Source organism: Gobius niger (assembly GCF_951799975.1).
Source record: "Gobius niger genome assembly, chromosome: 19".
In the NCBI taxonomy this organism is placed as follows: Eukaryota; Metazoa; Chordata; class Actinopteri; order Gobiiformes; family Gobiidae; genus Gobius; species Gobius niger.
In genome coordinates, this window is record NC_136870.1 from 13,007,983 (window position 1) to 13,034,966 (window position 26,984).

The 26,984-nt window shown below is 40.1% G+C and overlaps 1 protein-coding gene and 2 long non-coding RNA genes across 3 annotated transcripts in view; 2 read left to right on the forward strand and 1 right to left on the reverse strand.

The window, feature by feature from the left end:
• LOC306978896 (protocadherin-15-like) overlaps positions 1-26,984 on the forward strand; it is a 227,941-nt gene that overhangs the window by 11,682 nt on the left and 189,275 nt on the right. The window lies entirely within an intron of this gene.
• LOC306978863 lies at positions 21,532-22,592 on the reverse strand. Its single transcript, XR_013793929.1, has 4 exons — positions 22,479-22,592; positions 22,342-22,392; positions 21,748-21,864; positions 21,532-21,671 (listed from the first exon to the last, which is right to left on the reverse strand). It is a non-coding gene; the product is annotated as an uncharacterized lncRNA (long non-coding RNA).
• On the forward strand, positions 23,384-26,718 carry LOC306978960. Its single transcript, XR_013793931.1, has 4 exons — positions 23,384-23,480; positions 23,901-24,014; positions 25,876-26,077; positions 26,335-26,718. It is a non-coding gene; the product is annotated as an uncharacterized lncRNA (long non-coding RNA).

A 26,984-nucleotide genomic window follows, 5' to 3' on the forward strand; every position in this document is an offset into this window, starting at 1 on the left:
TACAAAGACACACATCAGTGTTTCTGTTACCTAAACACCCAGGATTAAAACCGGTGACAGGAACACTTATTTCAGTGTCTGGTTCTGCGCTGGGCCTTGATGATGCACAGAGCCTCCGGAGAAAGCTAATGCTAAGCTAAACCTCGAGTCATCACGTGAAAACGAGAAATATGCACAAATAAAGTCAATAAAACCACCACACTCATAAAGCACCGTTTAACAATGATCACACACGGAGCCAGACTTGTTGATTTGGAAGTTTATTGCTCACATTTCATCTACAATGGGTCATAGCCGAGTGGTTTTCTCCCGGAGCTAACAAGCTAGCCGCGATAAGCTAACGGGAAAATTCACTGAATACAAGCATATTATGCATTGAAAACGTCACTAAAACAGGCAACAGCTTTAAGCAGCCTTTATGATGATCACACACTGAGCCGGGCTTGTTGATTTCGTAGTTTATTGCTCACATTTCATCTACAGTGAGTCGTAGCCGAGTGGTTTTCTCCCGGAGCTAACAAGCTAGCCGCGATAAGCTAACGGGAAAATTCACTGAATACAAGCAGCATATTATGCATTGAAAACGTCACTAAAACAGGCAACTGCTTGAAGCAGCCTTTATGATGATCACACACGGAGCCTGGCTTGTTGATTGTGTAGTTTATTGCTCACATTTCATCTACAGTGAGTCTTAGCCGAGTGGTTTTCTCCCGGAGCTAAGGCACTATTAGCCGCGACAAGCTAACAACCTTCACCTTCACAACATTCATTGAAAACAGGCAGCATACTGTGCACAAATAACGTCAATAAAGCCGGCAACTACTCGAAGCAGCCTTTACGATGATCACACAATGAGCCTGGCTTTACACATTTGTGGTTTATTACAGACTTTTCATCAACAATGAGCTGTAGTCGATTATAACAAGCTAACGGGGTAACCTCGAAAAACCATTGTCCACCTGCGGAGATAATGTCCGTCTTTGAATCGTATGGGCTCCTGCAGATCCTGGTGTCGTCCATGGGGGTATAGTTAGAGATCCATAGGGCATGGCAGATGCAAAGAGATAGCCTCCAAACAGCAGTTATTTTTCAGGCAAGAGCCCCTTCCAAGCGTCCGGTGTGGAAGGTTCGTCTCCAAATAATATCCTGTGTGGCCATTGTTCACAAAGTGATAAACAGTAGGTCCTTTCCAACAATAAAAATTAAAATGCACCGATCGTAGTTTCAATACTGTCGAGACAACGAGCGCAGTGTTGACAGCGTGTAGAGGGGGCGTGTCGGAAAGGGTCAGAGGTTCTTAAAGAGACAGAGGCCTATTTCAAGTCATTTGCTACCTCCATTTTGAAAGAGCAATTTTATACAAGGCAGTTATTCTAATTTACTGCATTGACAGACCAACAGAAGGTTTCGTCATCATTGTAGTGTGCTATAGACTGGTGCTATGTGGCTTAAAAAAGCATAATACCCCCTCTTTAAAGGATGCAAGTTTGCCATTTTATACTCACTACTGCCACCTCAGGTCTTATGTGTAACTGCACCTTCTATATTAAAGGAATAGGCCACCGTTTTTACATACTAAAATATGTTCTTACCTCACTTTAGTCGAGTTAATATATCCCCGTCTGGTCTTTGTCCGCGCGCTCTGTCACGCAAACGGAGCACATACGCAGCCTCTCCCAGTTGTCACATAGCTCCGAAAAAGCTCACGATAGAAGCTACCAAGCTCTTCCACGTGTTCCCTATTTAAATAAAGTTACGTGAAGTGTTTTCATGCGAAGTATATTTACACAGAAATGTAACATGTCGATTTTATAAGCAAATAAAAAGGGGGACTATATTGTGAGGCGTAATGATACGAGGAGCAAAGCGTCCGCGTAGTAACTCCTAAAGACTTCCCCCGCTCACTTCCGTCAATAACCTTTAGGAGTTACTGCGCAGACGTTTTACTCCTCGTATCATTACGCCTCACAATATAGTCCCCCTTTTTATTTGCTTATAAAATCGACATGTTACATTTCTGTGTAAATATACTTCGCATGAAAACACTTCACGTAACTTTATTTAAATAGGGAACACGTGGAAGAGCTGGGTAGCTTCTATCGTGAGCTTTTTCGGAGCTATGTGACAACTGGGAGAGGCTGCGTATGTGCTCCGTTTGCGTGACAGAGCGCGCGGACAAAGACCAGACGGGGATATATTAACTCGACTAAAGTGAGGTAAGAACATATTTTAGTATGTAAAAACGGTGGCCTATTCCTTTAAGCTCGCGCATGACGGCAATTCGGGCCCGAAGTAGCACCGTTTTGAGTGACAGTGCAGGATTTTAGAGGCAGTTGTGGTGAACAGGTCTGAGCTCATTCTACACATTAGGCCATTGTTGGAACATGTATGGGGAGGAAAATACATCATTTTAACATTTTTAAACTCTGTAGTGTATAGTCCCTTTAAGAGTGAAAATAATTGCACAGTTGTTGCTTATTACCAGGTCCCTGAGCTGCGTATTCCCGTGTGACTTCGGTTCAAGAGCTTAAGACTTGAAGAAGCTCTCCGGCTGTTCTGTAATACTCTCCAGTGTGGTTGGCAATTTTATCTAAACACACTCGGGATATTTTCAGTCTGAATCTCCATAATGTGGCATTTAACGGCAAATAAGAAGAAGCCTCCTGGGAGCAACAATGTGCTGTTTTGTGCTGTTTTGTGCTGTTTTGTGCTGTTTTGGCGCGTCTGTGTTCTTCCTTTGACCCCACGTGAAGCTGAAAGAGGCGCCCGGTGTTAAGTTCGGGCCCCCGGGACTGTATGAGCCAAATATCGTGGCCACTTCAAAGCGGTGGTGTTGGTGTGTTGCCAGATCAGCATGTTCACACCGCAAAATGGTGTAGGACAGATTGACACGGACCCCCCCCCCAAGTGGCACTCAGGAGCCCCCCCAGAAGGCCCCCAGTCTTCTCGTCCCGGTGAGTTAAGGGCCGGTTTAATCAGGGTCATTGCACTGCTCTTGGCATCCACCACCTCTCTCTCTCTCTCTCTCTCTCTCTCTCTCTCTCTCTCTCGGTCCCCACGCACTGAGCAACTAAATATTACTCACCCAAAAAAAAAGAAAAAAAAAAGGAGTTGGAGGAAACTTGGAGGAAACTTGATCTCTGGAGGCTCCAAACAACTTTCAGAGCAAGATTTTTGGGGGAAGGGACTGATGCTATAGGATGCAAAAAAAGCTACACATTTCCAAGGCGTTTATGTTAAAGCTTGACCATGACAGCAGAGCTTTTTTGAGAAGTTGTGAATGAGAATGCGGTGGTTGTGCAGCTTTACATCTGCACATATACAATAGCCATAGTGTAACCGTAATTTTGCATAATGAGTAACTTTGCATATGAGAACTGTAGATTATCATATCTACAACATGTTAGTTATTGCTCATATCAGTTTGTTTAAAAGATTTTACACGTTGTGAAGAAAATGGCAAACAACAGACACAACTAAAACCATACAACTAATTGAAATTAACTCTGAATTTTAGTGTGTGCTATTAGCAAATTGGGAAACAATTATTTTACTCTGTACCTGCCAAATCTAGAACAAAGTACTGTGCTAGGCAACAATGTGTAATAAGTTGTGCCTATGGACATACACAATAATAATATAGGGATGCATCGATCCAATACTGGTATCGGATATCGGAGCCAATATCAGGTATCGGCTACAAACATCCGACACTGAACCGATACCAGTTTTGGCTCTCAACGCCTTAAAAACATAACGTTTATCACCTAAATGTTGATCGTCACGCAAAAACGAAAACATAAATTAGAAAAACCTTTAGTGAATCGACTGCACTGCTGAATCCAAGTGTTTGAATTTTAGTTTAAGAAATAACTGATCTAACATGGTAATGATCAGATCACTTCATGTGAGTTGTTTATATTAATGTAACCTAAAGCCTGTCATATACCCAAAGATCCAATGATCCTTGTAAAATGTTTATCCGAAAGTTTATCAATAGATATAATTGATAACTGATCTGTATTATCATGACAATAAAATGTGATTTTATTGATCTTAAAATGGAGAAAACAGTCAAGTAAATTTGTCACTCAGAGAAAGCCACTTTTAAGAGAGTGGTATCGGTGAATATCGTTTATCGACATATACTCAAAACCCAGTATCAGTATTGGTATCGGTAGCATAAAAGCTGGATCGGTGCATCTGTAGAGTAATACGTGTTTGTAGTTTGGAGGTATATAAGTTCATAAGGTACAAGTTGTTTCATAGATAACATTGTACTAAATTGGTACAGTATACAGTAAGTGTGACCGCAAATAGCTAAAGCTGCAAATAGAATTCTGAATGTAGATAATATAATAAGCTCTGGAAATAAAAAAATATCCGCTGGGATTTACCTCACTTAACCTTGCTACGCCTGCAAACAAGTCTGAAATGCATGAGACTTGCTTTAGTTTCCAGTTCATGCGTATTCTTTTCATGGTTCTTACCTTTGAAATGTGCACAAAGTACTGAATTCTCTTTACTTATCTTAGCAGCACATCATAAATCCAGTCCCAATCACTCAAGCTACAGTCTAGTATGTTTTACCCGTCCCCTCCAAAATCGTGCCTCCCTCGTCGTCATTAGCACTGGATGTATAGCGCTGAAACAAATTAGGAGAAATGTGTGAAAGCGGTGTCTCGTTTGCATTCGTGGGTTTTGCTAAATGCGGCTGTGCTGTGTGTACGACGTGAAGATGTCATCAGTATTCATGTCATGATAAAGGGTGTTTAGAGGCGTCTAACCACCGTCTCTGCAGGTGTAAATGAGCCATATTATTCACCACAGAGCCCCTTTTAGCCACACAGAGAGACTTTGTCAGGTCACAAATTGAGACGGTAGAATGAAATTATGCTGAAAGATGTTAAATTCATACTGACAAAAAAAAAGGATTACTTCTTGGAGTTGGTCATTTAAAAAAAAAAAACATCAGTATACTGTAGCTATTGTAAATATGTGGTATTTATAACTTGCTAGTATGTCCCTTTTCTCTACAACACAATGGAAGCTTGAAGACACACAGATCGTTAGGAAAGTTTTTTATTTTATTCAAGTTCTGCCCATGTTTAATTTCAGTCAAGCTCTATCTTAAAATCCATTGTTGTGGATGAGTCATTTTTTAAGTAAACTTTTGAAACCCTCGACAAGTAGAGACATTTCAGGGATGTTTTGTGAAATGTTTTGTCAGCTGTTAGGGCTCCCTTTGCTTTTGATTTCTCTGCCTTATGGGATAAAAAACGTATTGTCTCAGAATTTGCAGGGTGGCATGTGTCAACTGTCCTCCTCCGGATTCTCTCCCCGAGCTTGTGTATGAAAATTTTGCAACCTGTGATTACACATTCAACCATTTCAAATTTTTTTTTTTTTTTTTTTTTTTGGGGGGGGACGGCGGATCGTTTATGGCTACCGTCTCCGAAGCTGCCACCCAAGACAATCATTTCTCGAAATTGTAAACATCCACTTTGGGTGTCAAGGTGATTGCGTGCGGAGGGTTGCCCTGGAGATCATGGGATCAGCAGATTTGCAGCCAAACTCTGGTGACGACGTCTAAGTGGAGTTGGCAGCTCTGAACTGTGGTCACACTTTAAAGACTGTCCCAGGGCAGTATGTCACGCTTGGGGAAGGAATTACACCTCCTAGCATAACATTATGACCAGGGACAGGGGAAGTGACAGATTGTTATAGGCGTCGGTGCCGAGCAATCTTTTCTGTTCCAGTTCTAGATATCCGTTTTTTACACCTGACTCTATAATCTAGAACTCTTTGTATGAGAGTTGAAACGTAGATTGACCATGAAATCGAGAGCTTTTCACTCACAGCCTAGCCCGCAATTTGTCATTTTATTTGATCCAAAAACTGAGACATTATAGCCCAAGGTAAAGCTGATAATAATCGTGTGTTGTCATCATTTATCTGTTTGCCAAAGTGAGCTGGGTGTTCTTAAGACTACATCAGAATAGAAATGAGAAAGTTGTAATTGAGAAAGTTATGGCTAAACTTTCAAACTAAAACAAGAAGTGAATCACAGGGCTTAGTGAATTATTCATCAAACCCAAAATATTCCCTTCAAACTCCACTTGTTGCACGCTTCATTAAAGTGTATATCAAATAATGATAAAGCCAGCAGCAATAAATAAATGAGTAAAGAAGGCTCCTTGGCTGAGGCTTGGTACTAATATTAGCTTGCTGTTCAGTGAGTCCACAAAAGGCGAGCGCTTTGGGGCTGAAATCTGAAAAGTGACGGTGACTTTTTGCTTTTGTGTTTGTGCAGGCTCTCAGTCTTGCAGGAGTTTTCCATCATAGAGAAAGGTTGTACAGGTCACCCTATCCCTAACACCCTGGTGTTCCCAAACGGTCTCCCATCCAAGTACCGACCAGGCCCTTCCCTGCTTAGTTTCCAAAATCTGACGGGATTGGGCACAGCAAAGGCGGTATGGCCTATAATATCCTACATAGGTTTGTGAAAGGTTCAATGCGTTTGGTTCAAAGGCTGGTGAAGACTGCCAGAAAGCCACAAGACTCCAGGAATAATCTTCGATTGAACCTCAGATTCAACTAAAACATAGCTATCTAAATAAGATACTTCATTTGAGAATTGGGGTCATATTCACGATGTCAAACCCACTGCTTTAAACAACCCAGTGCAAATGAACAACCCAGTGCAACTAACGTTCAAGTAAACTGGTGACTGGGATTTCTCCCACTTGAAAATGATGATTCATGACTTCAGAGCGTTCCAGCTGAATGAAGTTTTACATAACGTTATATTGAAGGCTGTGACCGAAAGTACCATTCACATCACTGATGCAGTGGGTCTATTAAAAGTTGTATCATTAGCTGCACTTCTTCACTTCTGTTTTTGCTGTCTTTATCTACTCTGATCATCTCTGAGTTTACAAGCTATAATTACCACTTCGAGCAGCGTTCAGGGCATTTTTACTAGTTGGAGGTCAGAGATTTGCCAGCTACCAGTTGCCTGGAATGTAGCACTAGTAAAGGCTTTACTTTAGTTTGAACCCAAGTCCATTCACAACAATAAACATTCCCTGTATACATGAAGAATGAAGAACTGTTATTGTCATCATACAATTGTATAATGAAAATGCGTTGATCATGGTAGATTCCAATCACTGCTTTTCCCTGTACCCTGGAAGTGCAATACAAAGGAGTGTTCATTATCTAAAGGCACTTCAACTATAGTGTAACAATGATAGAGCCAATGTTATGCTATAGCTTCATGATAAAACCTGCATTTAAACCAAGCGTGTTAGGCGCCGACAAGCCTGAGGTCTATTAGACAATGGAATCCGACCCTGGCCATTATTTTTTTAGTTCATCTAGTGTGATCCCTGAGGTTTCGTGACATACTCCAAGTACCCCTTCAATTGTGCCCCGGATTTCTTTCGATAGAGGTCAATCCAAATGGTTGTTTATTTGTATAACAACGTCTAAATCCTTACCTAATTGTAAATGATTGATGTACATTTCTGTTTAGTCCAATTCAGAGAAAACAGAACCTGCCTCCCAAATAATAGGACATTTCATAGATCAATTGACAAACTCCATCATGGTTCTGCTTACAGTTCACTCTTGTTTTTGAACACCAGTAGACGTACATACTGACATTTCCACCTGTATTTCTACTCTTTCCATTACTTTACCATCCTCTCACACTCTGCTCTAACAGTCCCCGTGTGGTATTCCTTATTGGGCTTGTCAGGGCTCGCTAGACACTTGTGTTGGACAGATGTCACTAGACGTCCTCTTCCGTCCACATGATTGACAGTTTCACTCCTTCCTCAGAGAATGATACCAACCGTTGTTACACTCTATTAGATGAGAGCTCGCTTCCCACTGCAGGTCTTTGGGAATTTCTGCCAATTTTCAAAATGGCTACAAGTGATGTCAAATGTCAATATTCTCCCGAACTGCAGCAACATAGTTTATAAAAATTATAGGAGAAGACTAGCCTCGCTTTCAGAGCACTAACGTACTACAACAAGCACGGAGAGACAGAGGCAAAAAAAAAGGCAAGAGAAGCTTACTGGTAGAGCACAAATTTAAAAAAAGGAACACGGCATATAAGGTGAACAGAACAACTGTGGTAATCTTTCATTCTCTGCTCTTCTCACACCTGACCTTGTTGTATAGAAAAGCTGTCGACAAAGGCCACATATTTTCTTCTCAGCTAAGGGTGTGGAGGTGTGGTCACGACACTCTTTGATTGGAGTTACATTACTTTTTTTTTTTTTTTTCACCTCTAGCCAGTATGGAGTAAGTGAAAAACAATCCACTTATCTTGGCCGAAGCGCTTTAGGGGGTTTGTGAAAAGCGCTACAAATAAGAGTCCCTTTCTTGTTATGGGTCTTTTCACCTTTTGAAATGAGTTTTGTTTATTCATATATTTTTTAAGTCTTTTGTATAGCAATTGTTCTTTTTTTCATCACTTAAATGAAATACGTGAAGAAGATCTTGTAAATGAATTGAGCAATTTCATCTTAACTTGAGAAAGTTTGGACTACTGTACTCTTGAAATAATGCTACCTTCAATTTGACCTCAACCCAAGTATCCAAGTAGGAATTGCCTATGGAACCAGCATTTTTTTCTCATCAGATTTTTTTTCTCTTGGTCAAGTGTGCACAAGTTAATTCCTCTTGTTTTAAATCAGTACTAAGTAGCTCATGCCCCTAGAGGCCATACGCGCAACTGCAGGTGTCATAGCATTTTGCGTTTTTTTAAATTATTAATTGTCCGTCAGAGTAAATACTACGCTGACAGAAAAGACAAGGGGAGAGAGGGATATTGTACAGCCAATTACACAATGGAGATAATTATTTTATTTTCAAACTTGTCTGCAAACACTGTTTAAAGTGCCGCTAGCCCGCAGTTAGCTTTGCCCGTTAGCCTGTTAGCTTCTTCTTCATGATTCTATTAGTGTGTATTGGTTGCTCTGGTCCGATGGCAGTCAAGTTGCAATTGTGTTTTTTTGGCCAGAGACACCAGGGGGAGATGAAAGACCCTCCAATCATCCCATTAACACTTGTGTTACCCCCAGAGGGACTACGGAAAGGATTTATTAAGGTAAACAAGCTACAAAGTATTGCTTTAAAGCAGTACTAAGTAACTTGTTTACCTTACCTCCCCCTGGTGTCTCTGGCCAGAAAAGCACAATTGCAGCTTTCCCTGGACCGGGTCGGAGGCACCAATACACACTAATGGAATCACAAAGAAGAAGCTAACCTGCTAACGGGCAAAGCTAACTGCCTGTAACAGTATTTACAAGCTTGAGTGAAAAAAATGATCTCCATTGTGTAATTGGATGTACAACATCCCTCTCTCCCTTTGTCTTTTCTGTCAGCGTAGTATTTACTCTCACAGACAATTAATGAGTAAATAAACCGTAACATGCTACGACACCTGCAGTGGCGCTTATGGCCTCTAGGGGCACGAGTTACTTAATTATGCTTTAAGTGGAATAGTTGCTTGTTGCTGTCTAATCCAAACTGAAATCAACATACTGTAAGTTCTCTTATTAAGTCAAACAATTTTAAATCATTTATCTCACTGAAGGTCATTGAATTTAACCCTTAGTTTCAGACAAGTGATGTTATGTGACTTTAGCTGTTATAGTTTTGTCTTGGCGCTAAAGCTGGTAGACTTTACAGACATTTTACAATTACTAGATACCGATTTCTCCACCAGCCTATTTCTGTTGACCTTGTGGCACAGGTGTGAGTAGTTGTTGACAATGGCAGCATACTTGTCAGGCTTTGGCGTTGTCAGCTCATGTCACTTCATAGTCTATACGGCCTAATACCGCGGCACACACTGTCAACCATCACATTTTTTCCCTCCTATTGGTCCCCATGTTTTCCCGGAGCCCCTTTGAAAGACACATGCCGACAGCTGACAGCCTCTCTCTTACCTCTCCCTCTCATTGTCAGTCCAAATCTGCCCTGAATACGTGCATGGATCGGCGAAATAGAAACCCGAGCCTCCGTGACATTAGGGTGGGGGGGGGGGGGCAAATCAAGCGCGCGGAATGAGATGTGAGATTTATCGGCGCACGTTGCAATTAGGTGAGCGTGGAAAAGGCAAAAAAAACTGTGGCGTGGAGGTGAGGGCCATCAGACCGATCAAGCATGGTCCGACCGCTGGCAGCTCGATCTGTCATAGTTAACATCTACTTACGGGCATGTTAACCCGCGAGCCATGGATCATTATTCACAATCGCACAATGGCGATCCGACACGCGGATTCGCCAAACACACTCTCAGCGCTTCAAGTGTCTGTCACTTGCCAAAGCTCACGTCAAACAGGAAGCAGAGTGGAAATGAACCAGAAATGTGACAGCTCGGATTAATATAAAACAGGAAATATAACATGATCTGCTTACTGTGCTATCAAGCTTCATAAAGTGTGCACAAAATGATAGTGTGGCGCAGAGTGGGAGATGTGGCTGTTGATAATGTCTGAAAGATAATATCTCTGCACACAACTGCAGGGCAAGAACTAGAGGCTGTTGGAGAGTGCAGAATCTGAGCACCAACAGGTCTATAATGGCATCAAAGGACTAATGTAGGTTTTAATAATGCAATTAAATGAGGGGTCTGCAGCGTCTGCCACATTTTTTGGATCAAATAGCCAATTCTTCCCCCAGATACTAATTCTTATCTGTAAAGTGCCGCAACCCAGTTTAATGAGTATGCTTGCTGTGAGGACTGAACCATCGCAAAACCTGGATAAAGGATCGACTTCAGATTAGACCAGGTCTGTTGTTCTGCATGTACTGTAGTTCAGGACAAAAAGACTTACGTTAAACATTCAAAAAGCTGTGAGAGAAGAGCAAAAGAGCTCTGAAATCACGGGTTGAAGATGAGATTCCCTAACTAAACCAATGACTTCCCCAAAGAATGACGACATGAGAAAAGCAAAACAGACTACGTTAAACAAAAAACAGAACTGCAAAGGAGCCAGCGTGTCGTAAGAAGCCGCTCTCGTGCCACAGTTTAAGAGCGCCAAAAACTTCAACTAGAGCTAAAAGTGCTCACTCAAAGTTCTAAAACTGAATGCATCCATTGTCAAAATGTGGGATCTGGTCACTGGTGCTGGACCAGGTTGAAAGGAGTAGGCGTTTTGACAGAAGCTGTAGAATTTGCGAGTGTGGCTAATATTAGTTTAGCGGCCCATGGTTTAGCTTAGCTGCTCCCGTTTGTTTATGTCAGTATCAGTTAATGAATTTTAAAGGGCCGTTTTAAAGCAGTACCAAGTAACTTGTTAAAATAACTCCTTTTCATAGTTCTTCGCGGGGTAATACAAGTGTTAATGGGATGATCGGGGGGTCTTTCATCTCCCCCTGGTGTCTCTGGCCAGAAAAACCACAATCGCTGCTGACATGGCGGAGCACCAATACACACAAATACAACGGGCAAAGCTAACTCCAGGCTAGCACCACTTAAACAGTATTTACAGCCAAGTTTGAGTGAAAAAAATATCTCCCATTTTGTCATTGGATGTACAATATCCCTCTCTCCCTTTGTCTTTTCTGTCAGCGTAGTATTTACTCTCATGGACAATTAATGAGCAAAAAACCACAACATGCTACAACGCAAGGGGCATGAGTTACTTGGTATTGCTTTAACATTGTTTGGTGCCTAAAGAGACTAGATGCAAGTTGGTCATTTTATGCTCACTACTGCCACCTCAGGTCTTATGCGTAACTGCACTCTCCACATTAAGCTCGTGCATGACAGCACTTGTTGAGGCAGAAAAAGTGAACAGTCTCTGGGCCAACTCCAGTTATGAAACATCTGGTATTTAAAAAGTAGGCAAAAGACATTTGCAAATGAATATTAAAAATCAACATGCCTAATTACCTAATTGAGGACCAACTTTATATCCCCCAGGCCTACTATACCGCACAGCTTCACCTTCCGCTTCTTTGTAACTCTGTCCATGTACTTATACTTTAACAGTCTTGTTCAATTCTCACCGCACCAACTGCTGTTTATTGCTCTTTTATACACAGTGGTAACATGTGGCAATAAAATGAAAGCTTATACAGCCCCTGCAGTGTTGTGAGACAAAGGACAAGTGAACTGAATGACCAATGGATTCAAGGGGCGCTCCCATTGATTGTACAATAATACACTTTAATCATTGCAGTGACGTGCATAGAAAAGCTTCAAATGCTTTGATAGACTGTTCCAAGCTATTTTCCCAATTGTACTGGTGACTTTTAAAGCATTTGTAATAATACACCTGACTGTGGCTATTGTGATGCATTATATTTTTTTAATTACTCTTATAGTTAAACCCATTGGGACACCTTTTGTTATACTTTCACCAGTAAATCTGTAATCATTCAAATTCTTCTCTTCTCCTGACACTGTTTCTTTACTTACTTACTTACTGACTCACTAATGATATTTTACATACTGTTTCCTTTCAAAGTTTGGTTTCTTTAGTGCCGTTGTCCTCACCAGACCCCACTTCCGCTATCACTCTCTTTCAACTCTAATTTGAGGCGCTCTTTGAGTGTTTTTCCACGGTCAAAGATGATAAATAAAGGAATATATTGTTGTGGCACTTCGGGAAACTACATCAAAACCTAATATTTCCACCTCGGTGCTTTGGGTTGTTTTATCGCTCATTCTCTTATAAGTATTACCCAGGGATATTTACTGTTCTCTGCGCTCTGTTTTAACTATTAATGACGTATTTGTATTCCTTCAGCTGCTCCTCTTTTTAGGCCCCCATTTGTATTTTCTCTGCTCGCCGTTTCTTTTTTACATCCAACTTAAAAGACTCAATCAATAGTTTCGCCTTACTTCGTTTTTTCTGGCGTGTTCCAGGCTTGACAATACTGAAGATGTCTTTTTTATTTTTTTATTTTTAGTTCAACTGTCTGAAATTTGGGAAGACAATTAACTTGTTTTGTGTGGGGGAGGCATTTTCACTTATTGGCAGAACTAAACACAAAACAAACAGCGCAGTTTTCGGAGACTTTAGTTTTGTTCAAATTGTACTTCATGGACCTGAAAGCCATACTGCGTAGTATTTCACCCCATGAATCTTGCTGTATTTTGGTGTTCCAAAAAATAGCATCGTTGGTGTGAACATTTGGCAGTGTTTTAGTTGTAGGTTATACAACACTTTTATCTTGTGCTGTGAAATCGGAATATTAAAGAAAATACTCTGTGATGCAATTATTACTATATAACAATAGATCTAGTCACACACACACACAACAAAGAATATCTGCTCTGGGCTACTCTTATATAAAATGCAAATATAAAATGCCCGTATAAACACTCTTTGCTGCTTTATTCAGTTATTGGAGTCACAGTGAGGCCAGTGAGTTACACACAACTTCTTTATTTACCTGTACAGTTTTAGCTCCAAAACAAAGTTATCCATTTCCAGTTTCTCTGTAAGTTAGTTATGTCGGAAAAGCAGCACTTGAGCTTTCAGACCTGAGGGGTTGAAACTCGTGTATAATTCATGCTCTGCTCGGGCCTCTCCATTAGCCGCTGTCACACTCACTCACTGTTTTCTTTGTGCATTTGGGGCTTTTGTGCAGTTTTGATATGCCCTTCCTTCCACACTTGTTGATGACAGTGTGGAAATATATTGGCGATTAGTTTTGAGAAAACGTCAACAGCAAAAAAACAATTGGATGTGCGTCAATGCAGTCATGGTTACACAGTTACATTTAGTGGCTTTTGAGTAACATTTTGATGAAATTCTACTATAAGAGTAGAAGTATGACACAGTATTTTGACTTTACTTTGTTTTTGTTTTGTTGTTGGCGGCACAGTGGCGCTCGCGCTTTATGAAAACAGAGTGAAAGAAGCGCTCCTAGGAGACGGCGTTCATCCACATATTCAGCCTCTCTCTTTTACCTGTTAACTTGACAAAGAGCATCGTTGTGCTTTTACATTTCCTACAAAGACATAGCGAATGAAGTCAGGAGAGAAAGGAAGCAAAAATGCACCTGTCAAATCAATGATTTCAATGTTATTCGGCTAAGTTAGAGCCCAGATAGCGAGGTTTAGCGTGTTGACTGGTTGAACACGAGTGCTGCCAGTGCAGTGCAGTTTTCCAAAACTCACGCACCATCAGCTTCATCGTCCGGTTTACAAACATCCACAACTGAACTGGTGTTCCTTACCTTAAAGTCGCTGGTCAAGCCCTTTGTAACGATGAAGACGAGAAAACATGTTGTCCATCTGCCACGGACCGCAAAGAGTCCCGCTTCTGCATGGGATAATCCGAGCAAAACTCCAAAAACATGATGCGGACTGCCTATTTTTTGTTGCAAATTAGGCATGGGCCAGATTTTATTGTTTGGCAGGCTGGAACTAGCCCGCGGGCCGCCTGTTGAGTGCGCCCGTTATAAGTGCCAAAAGCTTCATGCTGACATATAGAAACAAAACATAATTTGTCCATAGTCCTCTGGACAGATGTAGTCTCCCGAAAACAATGATCCCTTTCATCTATTTTATGGTGTATTTGTAAGAAATATCAGAATGTCTTCATTATTATATATATTTTTGTTTTAGTGGATTACATCTCTTCTAAAAACAGTGGTTCCCTTTCTTGAAGCCCCCCCCCTGTGCGTGCTTTAGTCGGGCCGAGTTTTGGTTTCTCTGCCCATCAACATTAATGTATATTTTACCCTCAGCCGTTACATCAGAGTATGTAGTTGATTATCTATACGGGTGGTGGATGTGAGAAAAGTCTTAATGAATGCAATGTTGGCAGTAATAATAATGCTACATGCCATTAATCACAGGACTGATTTGGATACATTCTTATAGGCTTTGTCATATCTGTGCTTTACAATCAGGAGCCATGTTCAGCATTGTCCAATCACATAAACACAATGTTTGGCCTGCAACTAACTCTTTGTTTAGCTAAGTCATTTTCACACACCGGCGAGGAGAAGGAGAGATTCAAAGTTTTGCTTGTGGGTAATTGCTAAGTACCATACAAACCCCACTTCAAACACTGTGCACTAAGCCTCTCCAAAACACAAGCTAATTTGAAAAGTGGAACATGCCATTCTCCAACTTGTACTTGACAATCTCCCGCTGCCCGCCCACTCCTGCCACATATGTATCAAGTATAATCGAATTAGCATAAATCTGTGTAGCATACTCCTCCATTTTCTCTTAACCAAGCTGTAATTAGTAGTCAGTGTTCAGATGATGTGCGTCGCTAAAGGAGTCCAAGACGTGGCCATAGAGCTTTCACTGTTGCCTGAAAAGGTTCAAAGCCGGATTCTTCAATGGGAAAAAGGCACAATTTCTCACCTTGTTTTTGGCAGCGGAGCGAGCTGTGAACGACAATGTTTAGACGGACCGACACGCTGACAACACAAACAGAAACCAGAGGAAGTGAGATAGAAAGATAGCGAGAGACAAAGAGAGGGAGGGCGAGGGAGGAGGAGAAAGATAGATGTCGGAGCTGACACTACAAGAGTTATATTTTTACATCTTCAGAAAATGCATGCAAACATAAGCAGTCACTGTAAAGAGAAGTTATCAGTCAAAGAGTGACAGCGACAGAGAGAAGTGCTCTGTGAAAACAGTGCCTCACCTCTGACTCCGCCGCATCGTTTTAGTCCACATTTGCATAAGCTTTTGTTAAGTCCTAATTTGGATCAATTGATGAGGGAAAATTAGTGGTTATTTTTAAATGTTTGTCCCAAATAACACAGTTTATTACTTTTCTGAAAATACACACTCCTCCCACGAGCTCAGGCGCCACTTCAACAATCACTAGAAACAAAAGTGTCGGGTTAATTGGGGTGAGTCGACTGAGGTGGTTAGCATAACAGTCTTTCACTGAGGGCTGTGCCTTTTCACCAAAAGTAAAGTCAGTGCGTTCAAATGATCTGCTATGAACTGACCCTGACATAGGTACTCCTGTTTGCACTCAGATGGATTTTGATTGGCACACACAGATAGATTAGTTAACAAGGAGACTCAAATGAGAGGAAAATATGAGGCGAACCAGGCACCAGAAACAGTTTTTTAAGTCAGATTTTGAAGGTGTACATAGGCTCTCTCACAGTTACAGGACGGTGACACATAAATAAAGCTTATTTTAAGTTGTGATGAATGTATGAAGAGTATGTGTTGCTGTATCTGTTGATGGCCCACGTGTGATCTTTCCTAAGTGGCACCCAATGTGAAAAGGTTTGTCAACCCCTCATGATGTAGAGTCCTTCAATGTGTTACATCACCAATTTTATAATCCAACAGAAAAGATCAGGAATAGAATAGAATTTGCAGTTTATCAATTTCAGAGTGCAAGTCAGTAAGAGTAAAAGTCGACTGATTATCACTCATTTTGAGACAATCTTCATCCTCTTTCCCCCGTACTGTCCTGTCTCATAAAACCTTTAGGTTAAAATCCTTTGACAAAAAGAGGAGAAAGTGTTTAGCACTCTGACCTGCTGAAAGATCAATAGCTCAATGTCCCCTTGTCATTCGAGATCAGGAGGCCCTGCTGAGTTTACTTTAGTTTTTTTGATTCATTTAAAAGGGAACATGTAAAGTTATAACATAAATGTTTCCATTTGATGCATTGTACTGGAGTTAGCCTGAGGCTGATTTAAATCTGCAGTCCCTGACAGGGAATGGACAATCCATAACAAAAAGCAAGACTAGATTCATAAGACAAGGGGTTGACCAAGAAAGACAAACCACATACAATATTATAGATTCAATTAAATCCCTTCGCCCTCCCTACATACAACCAGACAAGACACATCAACAACAAAAATACAAACAGGTAAAGTCAGCTCCATAGCAAGTGTGAACCCAAAGAGGGCTGGCACATTGAGGGCTAGTGTGTACAATGCTGGCTATACTTTGTATGTGTTTTTTGAGTTCAGTTTTAAAGCCCTTGATGGTTGTGTATGTCTTTGTAATTGTTCCACAGTGGAGAGGCCTTCACTGCAAAAGCTGACTGACCAAAGGTGGAGTGACGAAAAGGTGTAATGCAGTCATGTGGAGAAGCTACTCTAGAGGATCTTAAAGGACTAGCACAGCACTGGTCTTACAGCAGACACCACTGCATGAAGGATAGAGGCAAAATGTATCTACAGGGATAAAAATAAAAGAAGAAAGCGATTACCTGAGGGTGATGATGATGATGATGATGATGATGTGCTATTCTTAATCCAATTATGATATGTTCAAGTTGTACACTCTACATTAAAGCAACACATTGTCTAGTCAAATAAGAACGTTTATTTTATAGATGCAAAATCACATTCTTGGAGGGCGACCAGGCTGTGGAAAGTGTGGATTTCTTAAGAGTAAGTTACTTTTCAAAACCTGATAATTGCCAAATACTTCTTGGTTCTGTCAAAATAATGCACTAACCTGTGACACAGTCTGCAATTAAAACTCTTCACCGCTCACTCACAGTTAGTTCTTTCTTTTAATTAATTGCGGCAACTATGTTTACCCAGATGCTATCCTTTGAGTTCCTTGATTTAAATGGTCACCTTTGATCAAACCACCATTGCACTTTGACTCCTGCCGTGCACCATTAGGTGATACAGACGAGATAAAGAAAAGATGAAGAAGATATAGTTGTGTGAATGTCTCATTTGGTCCTTGATGTCTTGCTGTGTGCCCTCTGTTATATGAGAGAAAATCATAATGCTTTTATGCCATACTCTTAACCCATAGGAAATTCTGCCTCATGTATAAGAGTGATTCAAGTTATGTGCATCCACTAAAAGAAAAGTTTTTTTTTTTATTCACCTGACCTCCTCTTAAGTGAAGTGCTGTAGGTTCTTAAGAAAGTCCCTATTTTCTAAATTCCTTGGACATAAAGCAGTTCCCAGTAGCTACGGTACTTTGAAACTGACATAAGGAGGGCTGCATTGTTGATCATTTAAAAAGATGAGCACTTCTAATGCTTGATGGGTCTTAAACCTTGCATACCTCTATAAAAGGATACACTTTAGATAAGCCCAATGAATACCAGCTGTGAACCATTTATAGAGCACTCATTGAAATACTTTGAATTAAATAATTGGTAACACTTTATTTTAGCACTCACTTATTAACAGCTAATTAAGTGCTAATTAGTGTACTAATTGATGGTTAATTAGCTCTTAGTTAGTGTTTATAAACCACTTATTAGTCCTTATTTTGCATGACCTTATTCAACATCTAACTAACTTCTAACTAACACTTTCCCATTTATTAAATCTTAATTACTATTTATTAGAAGGTTATTGGACATTAATGAATAGTGTTAATACGCTTCTGGTTATACAGGCCTTATTAGGTGTTAATACTGCACAAACAGTTGTTACCTGTTTATTACCTCTCGATAAACAGGGACAAATCCTAGGCAAGAAAACAAATCACACGCTGTCTAATTTATAACCAATTAGCTGTTAATTAATTATTTATAACAAAGAATATGTTCCCCATTCTGAAGTGATGTTTTGATAATAACTAATTAACTATTAGTTCAACACCAATTAAACCCAAATAGGTCTCTATTCTGAAGTAGACTTCTCTTCATACCTAATAAATGCAAAAAATTAAAAACAAACACATTTTTACCAATTAATTAAATAAAACACAATCAGAACAAACTATTATCATAATTTATTTTGATAAACAACAGTATTGTCATTTAAAATGAATGCAATTACTTTGCCTATCCACATGAAACAAAAACTGTAAGAAAAGTTCAATGTCTTCTCGGTCAGCACATATGCATAAATGCTGTCTAGTTGTCCAAAAAAGCTGACAATCTTCAAATGTATGCTTGATGTAATGCAACCACTACAGTAACACCACAAGCACAGTCAAAACAATGTGCGTGTTAACGAACTTTTGAACAAACTTTTCAAATAGATCACTTGTTTTAATACTTAACTATAAGCGGCAAAAGCTTGCCTTTTGATTTCAAGCTTTCAATAACTGCCTTTTTCTCTGCTGTGACATTGCTAGCACACCTATTCGCAAATGAGATGAGGGTTTCAGTGGAAGAATCAAATGTTAGGGTCTTGAAGGTGTCAGGATCCACCATGCTGAGCTCTGCAATGGGAGCCGTGTGTTTAATAGTGCCGCGGTCCACATTGTTTGCCCTGAAGGCTTCCGTCATTGTCCTGACCCGCTGGAACGTTTTCAGGACTTGCTTGTACCTTCGGACAGCTTCATCAGGCCTTTTGACTTAGAAAAAAAAAAAAACACAATAATTTACTTGGTAGATTATGCACATTACACTTTAAATATTGTTGTATAAGGAATAACTGCAAAACTACAAACTTGAATTATAACTTAAACAAATAATTTGAATTTATAAGAAGCCATTTTCCATGACAGTATTACTGAATTTACCGATGTGTTCAACAGTTCTGTTTAATAATATTAAAGGGGGCCTATTATGCAAAATCGACTTTTTCAAGCTTTACATCATGTTATTAAGTCATTCCCTCATTAAAACCATGCCTGAAGTGTTGCCTTGGCACATTCACGTATTTTCGAGTAATCTGTAGAAACTCTGATGGCGGCCATTTTAGGGATAAAACGCCTGATTCCTTCAGGAAACGCCCTCGACCTCCAGGATACGCCTCCGACCTTTCGTCACCAGCCGAGTAACCAACCACTGCTCCTCAGCAGAACCCCCTCCCCGCAGTGTCTAGCCCTAAGATGTAAACAGAGTCATAATGGAGGATTAGCTCCATGTGTTGTGAACCGGAGCCACAGCAGACTTTTACAAAGACACACATCAGTGTTTCTGTTACCGAAACACCCAGGATTAAAACCGGTGACAAGAACACTTATTTCAGTGTCTGGTTCTGCGCTGGGCCTTGATGATGCACAGAGCCTCCGGAGAAAGCTAATGCTAAGCTAAACCTCGAGTCATCACGTGAAAACGAGAAATATGCACAAATAAAGTCAATAAAACCACCACACACATAAAGAACCGTTTAACAATGATCACACACGGAGCCTGGCTTGTTGATTTGGAAGTTTATTGCTCACATTTCATCTACAATGGGTCATAGCCGAGTGGCTTTCTCCCGGAGCTAACAAGCTAGCCGCGATAAGCTAACGGGAAAATTCACTGAATACAAGCATATTATGCATTGAAAACGTCACTAAAACAGGCAACTGCTTGAAGCAGCCTTTATGATGATGACACACGGAGCCTGGCTTGTTGATTGTGTAGTTTATTGCTCACATTTCATCTACAGTGAGTCGTAGCCGAGTGGTTTTCTCCCGGAGCTAACAAGCTAGCCGCGATAAGCTAACGGGAAAATTCACTGAATACAAGCAGCATATTATGCATTGAAAACGTCACTAAAACAGGCAACTGCTTGAAGCAGCCTTTATGATGATGACACACGGAGCCTGGCTTGTTGATTTCGTAGTTTATTGCTCACATTTCATCTACAGTGAGTCGTAGCCGAGTGGTTTTCTCCCGGAGCTAAGGCACTATTAGCCGCGACAAGCTAACAACCTTCACCTTCACAACATTCATTGAAAACAGGCAGCATATTATGCACAAATAACGTCAATAAAGCCGGCAACTACTCGAAGCAGCCTTTACGATGATCACACAATGAGCCTGGCTTTACACATTTGTGGTTTATTACAGACTTTTCATCAACAATGAGCTGTAGTCGATTATAACAAGCTAACGGGTAACCTCGAAAAACCATTGTCCACCTGCACAGATAATGTCCGTCTTTGAATCGTATGGGCTCCTGCAGATCCTGGTGTCGTCCATGGGGGTATAGTTAGAGATCCATAGGGCATGGCAGATGCAAAGAGATAGCCTCCAAACAGCAGTTATTTTTCAGGCAAGAGCCCCTTCCAAGCGTCCGGTGTGGAAGGTTCGTTTCCAAATAATATCCTGTGTGGCCATTGTTCACAAAGTGATAAACAGTAGGTCCTTTCCAACAATAAAAATTAAAATGCACCGATCGTAGTTTCAATACTGTACACAGACAACGAGCGCAGTGTTGTTGTGATGCCACAGACAGCGTGTGGAGGGGGCGTGTCGGAAAGGGTCAGAGGTTCTTAAAGAGACAGAGGCCTATTTCAAGTCATTTGCTACGCCATTTTGAAAGAGCAATTTTATACAAGGCAGTTATTCTAATTTACTGCATTGACAGACCAACAGAAGGTTTCGTCATCATTGTAGTGTGATACAGACTGGTGCTATGTGGCTGAAAAAAGCATAATACCCCCTCTTTAAATAAATGCAAGACCCAACCCATTACAATCTGTTTCTTAAAATATAACATTTACATTTATCCGTAGGTAGCATCACTCCTGTATTACCAACTAAATACATTTGAAATAAAATTGGCATAGGGTACTCGACATATTATGTTTTCAAAATATTTGAGCTTTTGTGTAATATATTGTTCAAATAAACATCACAATTCACTCTGTACCTCTCATGTGACTTCGCCCCAGCACTGCTACATCATCTGAATCATCAGACTGTTTGATTTTTTTCTTCTTCGTGATTGCACCATCGCTGTCAGTCTCGCTTATGTTTGGTGAAGAGGAGACATCGGTGTCCGACAGGTAATTCTTTTCTTTTTTGATTGTAGCTTTGCGTTGAGCTGTAGTCAGGAGAAAGATTAATATCATGCAAATTACCATAAACATTTTATGCATTAGATGCTGCCTGCTTCTTACGTTTGGTCTTGTTTTCTCCCATTAATTGTTGCCGAAGAAAATCCCGCTCTTCCTCGAGATCTTTAATCATTTTCCCTTGCCACTCAATTTTGGCCTCCAGAAAAGAAATTTTGGAAACTGAATAAAAGTACAAAACAAAAAACAATAAATATATATATACACTTAACTGAATGTTACTTGTGTTTGTTTCAATATGCATTAATGTTGAACTGCAACATAGAGAACCAATAATGAGACACAGAATGACTTTGGTCACAAATGTAACTACCTCTACCTGTCGAGGTATTATAAGCCAAAGTACTGTAACTTTTTTACTACTTGCTGACATTTGTGGTAACATGTATTATTACAATCACAAGATATACTGCACAAAAGATGTGTGTATATGATATTGGTGTTCATCAAAACAATACATGGGTTTGCTCATTGTAGGTCTGTTTTAAGTCATGAGCATATGCCATGGCTTTACGAGCCATATCAAATGTCTGGTGCTATCATTGTTACAAGTAGATAACACTGTGTATTACAAACATTAGCATAAACTAATTAGTTCAGTTCAACCATTAAATGTATCAACTATAGTATAGGTAAAACCTGATTCCACACTTCCAGTTTGGCTGCTGCAGCTTGGCAAGCTTTCTCGATCTGTAGGATAAATGGTAAAACAATAATGAAAAGTCACAACTAAAATATTTACACACTACAAAAATAAATTATAATACAAATATTACCTTCTGGCACATGTTGGGTCAAGTTCAGGGGTGACACTGGTGGCTCCATGGGGGCGCTCTGCTGCTTCTTTTTAGCTTTAGGCTGTAAACAGTAAAAATGGTTACAGAGGACTTCGTGTAATTGTAGATTATGCTGATATTTTTCCTTCAAATCCATTTTGTTCAGCAACAACTTTAATTTCATACTAGAAATTAGTCCGAAATTTCCAATGTCCCAGTTTACAAGTCTTGTTTTTGTTTCAAAGTACCACGATTTAATTTAGCAAGCTAAGCTAATTTGCAGTCCAGAACCACTGTCAGGTTATTTATAAACTACATGTAGATTTGGGCTTAGTACAACAAAAAATACCACATATACAGTGTCAAGATAATTAGTACCAAAGATTAACTTACCATTTTTCGACTTTTGTAATTCTTCGCACAACTCTTTGCTTTATACTTGCTCAGCTACGTATGGGCCGAATGAAGCTAGCTAGGTTTGTGCGGGTGATAATCGCGCTCAAGAAGGCGGGTACCTATGCGTTAAACTGATTGGCTGTATGATAAATCAATAAATATAAAGACACAATTTTAATTGTTTCTTGATAATGGGAAACAAAGGGTATAAAGTTTACTGAAAAAATATATTAACTAAATTGTACTCAAACAGTGTCTTATATTTTCTACTTACTGTAAGATGGGCATCGATTGGCTGATTTACATGTCAATCAGCACCGGCAGCTGGTGCGGGAGAGAGAAAGAGCAGGCCGCATCAAGAGAAAAAAAAAAAACAACAGCAGCAGCTAAACGAGCACAGTGGAGTCGAGGCAGCGCGTAACTTTTACAAAAGATGCCCAATATTAACTTTTGGAGAAAAATAACTTTTAAGAACCGCCCAGAAGAAAATTTGAAATTTAGCAGGTGGTTAATGAAGCTTGGGCTACTTGGAAGGTCAATGAAATGTCCATCGTGCTTTCATGCTATGAAGTTTAAACCACCATATGGAAAAAAAGAGGCTGCATGGTGAGTATTGGTCTAAAGTATGGTACAGTCAGTTGGTATGGGTGAATAGTAAAATGCACATTCTCATGCTAGTCCAGATAAAAATAAGCTACTGCTTGTGAAAACGAAATATTAGCATTAGCTTTAGTGCTAACATGCTGTCGCCCAAATGCTATCACTGGTAATGTGTCATGGCACAAAGTAAAAAAAAATTAAAAAAAATACCAGTACACCAGGCGATCATTTGTGTTATAAAAGACACCTTTAGAGGTAGAAAAAGGATACGATTATGTTTGGTTGCAGTGCACAATGGGGAATGTGGGGCACAGTGGTTTAGCCTGATGGAATAGTTTATCATTTTGGTAAAAGAAAAGTGTATTGTATTTTTCTTTTTTTGTATTTTTCTAAGTAGTAAGTACTTAACTGGTTTTCATTTTTTAGGTTGTGCAGAGACATTTGTCACAGAGGCAAGTCCATCTCCAGGTCCATCAGATGTGGCTCCATATTTCACGGATCACATGTCCAACTTTCAACTTGGATGCATTTCATTTACAGGTAAATTTTGAGAATACAGACATAAAACCGCTAAATAAATTGAAACCATTTACCATAGACAATTAAATAAATAAATAAGACACAGGGGACCACACAACTTATGCAGTGCTAAAAGCCAGATAATAAAAGTGAGTCTTAAAGGAATAGGCCACCGTTTTTACATACTGAGATGTGCTCTTACCTAACTTTAGACGTGTTAATATATCCCCGTCTGGTCTTTGTCCGTGCGCTCTGTCACGCAAACGGAGCACATACGCAGCCTCTCCCACATGTCATATAGCTCCAAAAAAGCTCACGATAGAAGCTACCAAGCTCTTCCACGTGTTCCCTATTTAAATAAAGTTACGTGAAGTGTTTTCATGCGAAGTATATTTACACAGAAATGTAGCATGTCGATTTTATAAGCAAATAAAAAGGGGGACTATATTGTGAGGCGTAATGATACGAGGAGCACAGCGTCCGCGCAGTAACTCCTAAAGACTTCCCCCGCTCACTTCCGTCAATAACCTTTAGGAGTTACTGCGCGGACGTTTTACTCCTCGTATCATTACGCCTCACAATATAGTCCCCCTTTTTATCTGCTTATAAAATCGACACGTTACATTTCTGTGTAAATATACTTCGCATGAAAACACTTCACGTAACTTTATTTAAATAGTGAACACGTGGAAGAGCTTGGTAGCTTCTATCGTGAGCTTTTTTGGAGCTATATGACATGTGGGAGAGGCTGCGTATGTGCTCCGTTTGCGTGACAGAGCGCACGGACAAAGACCAGACGGGGATATATTAACTCGACTAAAGTGAGCTAAGAACATATCTCAGTATGTAAAAACGGTGGCCTATTCCTTTAAGACGGGATTTAAACACTCCGCGGTGGGGGCTGTTCGGATGTGGAGGGGCAGAGCGTTCCACACCTTAGGGCCGACAACGTCTGGTTTACGGTTCGTTTTCGAAACCACGAGCTGGAGATGGCCCTCAGACCTCAAAGCGCGTGCAGGGCGGTAAATTTGGATGAGGTCTGTGATATAGTGAGGGGCCAGTCCATTCAAAGCTTTGAAAACAAACATTTTTAAAATCAATTCTAAAATTAACAGATAGCCAGTGAGAATACGCAAGGATTGGTGTGATATGTTCCCGTTTTTTGGTCCAGACGTCTGCCCCACTCCAGCAGTGACTTTTATTTTGCAAAATATGCATGCACAACTAAAGTGATGCCTCTCCTCCGAAGAGGAAAAAAAAAAGCCGTTCACCTCCGCGAACCCGTTCATATCGTTCACTGTAAAGACTTGTTCAAAAGAGCCTGATCATTCGCGACCGACACATCACTATAAAAGACGAAGATGATAAAAACCCGATTTTAAAACGCCATTGATCTGTTTATCAATTTTAAATCCCTGTCTATGGTGACGTCAAGGCTGGTGTAATCCAGGTGCCTAATATTGGCCAGCTGAAAGGACTTCCAGCCAAAACAACGTCCCAAATTGTTATCAAGGGCAACATTTGTCAAAAAGCAACCTTTGTCACTGTTCAGTCTGGGACTGAGACTGAGACCTGATGTAGAGATTACTCTGGTTATTCTATCATTCAGCTCAACCCTAGTTAAGACCAACTGTTTGCTATCTAAAGACTCCCAATAAACTCCAAACAATGTTAAAGGCAGGGGGACGAGGAAACATAATTGGCCATTTAATGTCCCTTGTATCATGAAGTGATCAAATTATTATAATTATTGTTAATTGAGTTCACATGATGGAGCATTGGTGTGCCTAGCCCAACACGAGGCATGTAAAAAGTTCAATTTATTTATGTATGTTTTTTTTTATTTTTTATTATTATTTAACCACTTACATATATTTTACAGATTTGCACAAGGCCTTCGACAAGTGGACATGCTGCAGGAAGGGATTACTGGCAGCTCTGCAAGTCTGACCAAACTTGCCCATGTACTGCACAAAGTTTGTAAATCTGCCATGCAAAGGATGAGAAGAAGAGGAAAACAGATTGTAGGAAGGAGAAGAGAAATTGTGCTCATTGATGAAAGCAAATTTGGGCATAAAAGAAAGGTTTGTAAACCCAATTACAGGCTACTGAAATAAGCAAGTTTCACTGCTTGTATACATTTCAATGACCCCTAGAAATGCATTTGTAATAAAGCTCTCAATTGTACTAGAGGTTGTATCTCAGACAAATGGGATGTAGGGATGCAATACTGCATAATATACCTGTGTATTGATGAGTGACCTGTTGAACAAATATTTTTTACATTTTATTTGATTAAATCTTGTCAATCACTTCCTTATTTTTCTTCTGTGGATTGCAGTACAACAGAGGTCGGGCAAGTTGCCGAAATTCCTGGGTATTTGGAATACTTGGAATCAAAGAAGAAAGAAGAAGACCAATTCTGAAGATTGTCTCCCGCCGCTCAACTGACCATCTTCTACCTCAAATAAAGAGACACGTTCGGCGTGGAAGCTCTATAATTTCTGATGGCTGGAGGGCTTACCGCACTCTCCGTGATGAAGGATTCACTCACACCACTGTCAACCATAAAGAGAACTTTGTTGATCCACGAACAGGCGCACATACACAGAATTTGGAAAGACTTTGGGGGGTCTGCAAATCCACAATCTGGAGACTTAGAGGTAATCGCACTGAAACTATGCTGAAAGACCATTTAGATGTGATTGAGTGGACATATTGGCGTGGGAACCTTCACAAAAGTGGTCCACTTGGGATGCTTATGCATGACATTAGAAAGGCATTTCCAGTCTAACTAGATCAATATGAAAACTATTTGGCATGTTTTGTAAATGAGTCCATTTTACATTGTTAAACATTGTTTCTCATTTTCAAGAAACAATTGTATTTGTGTTTGTCGGTTACTATAATCCTTACTGATTTACTGTAGTGGTTGCATTACATCAAGCATACATTTGAAGATTGTCAGCTTTTTTGGACAACTAGACAGCA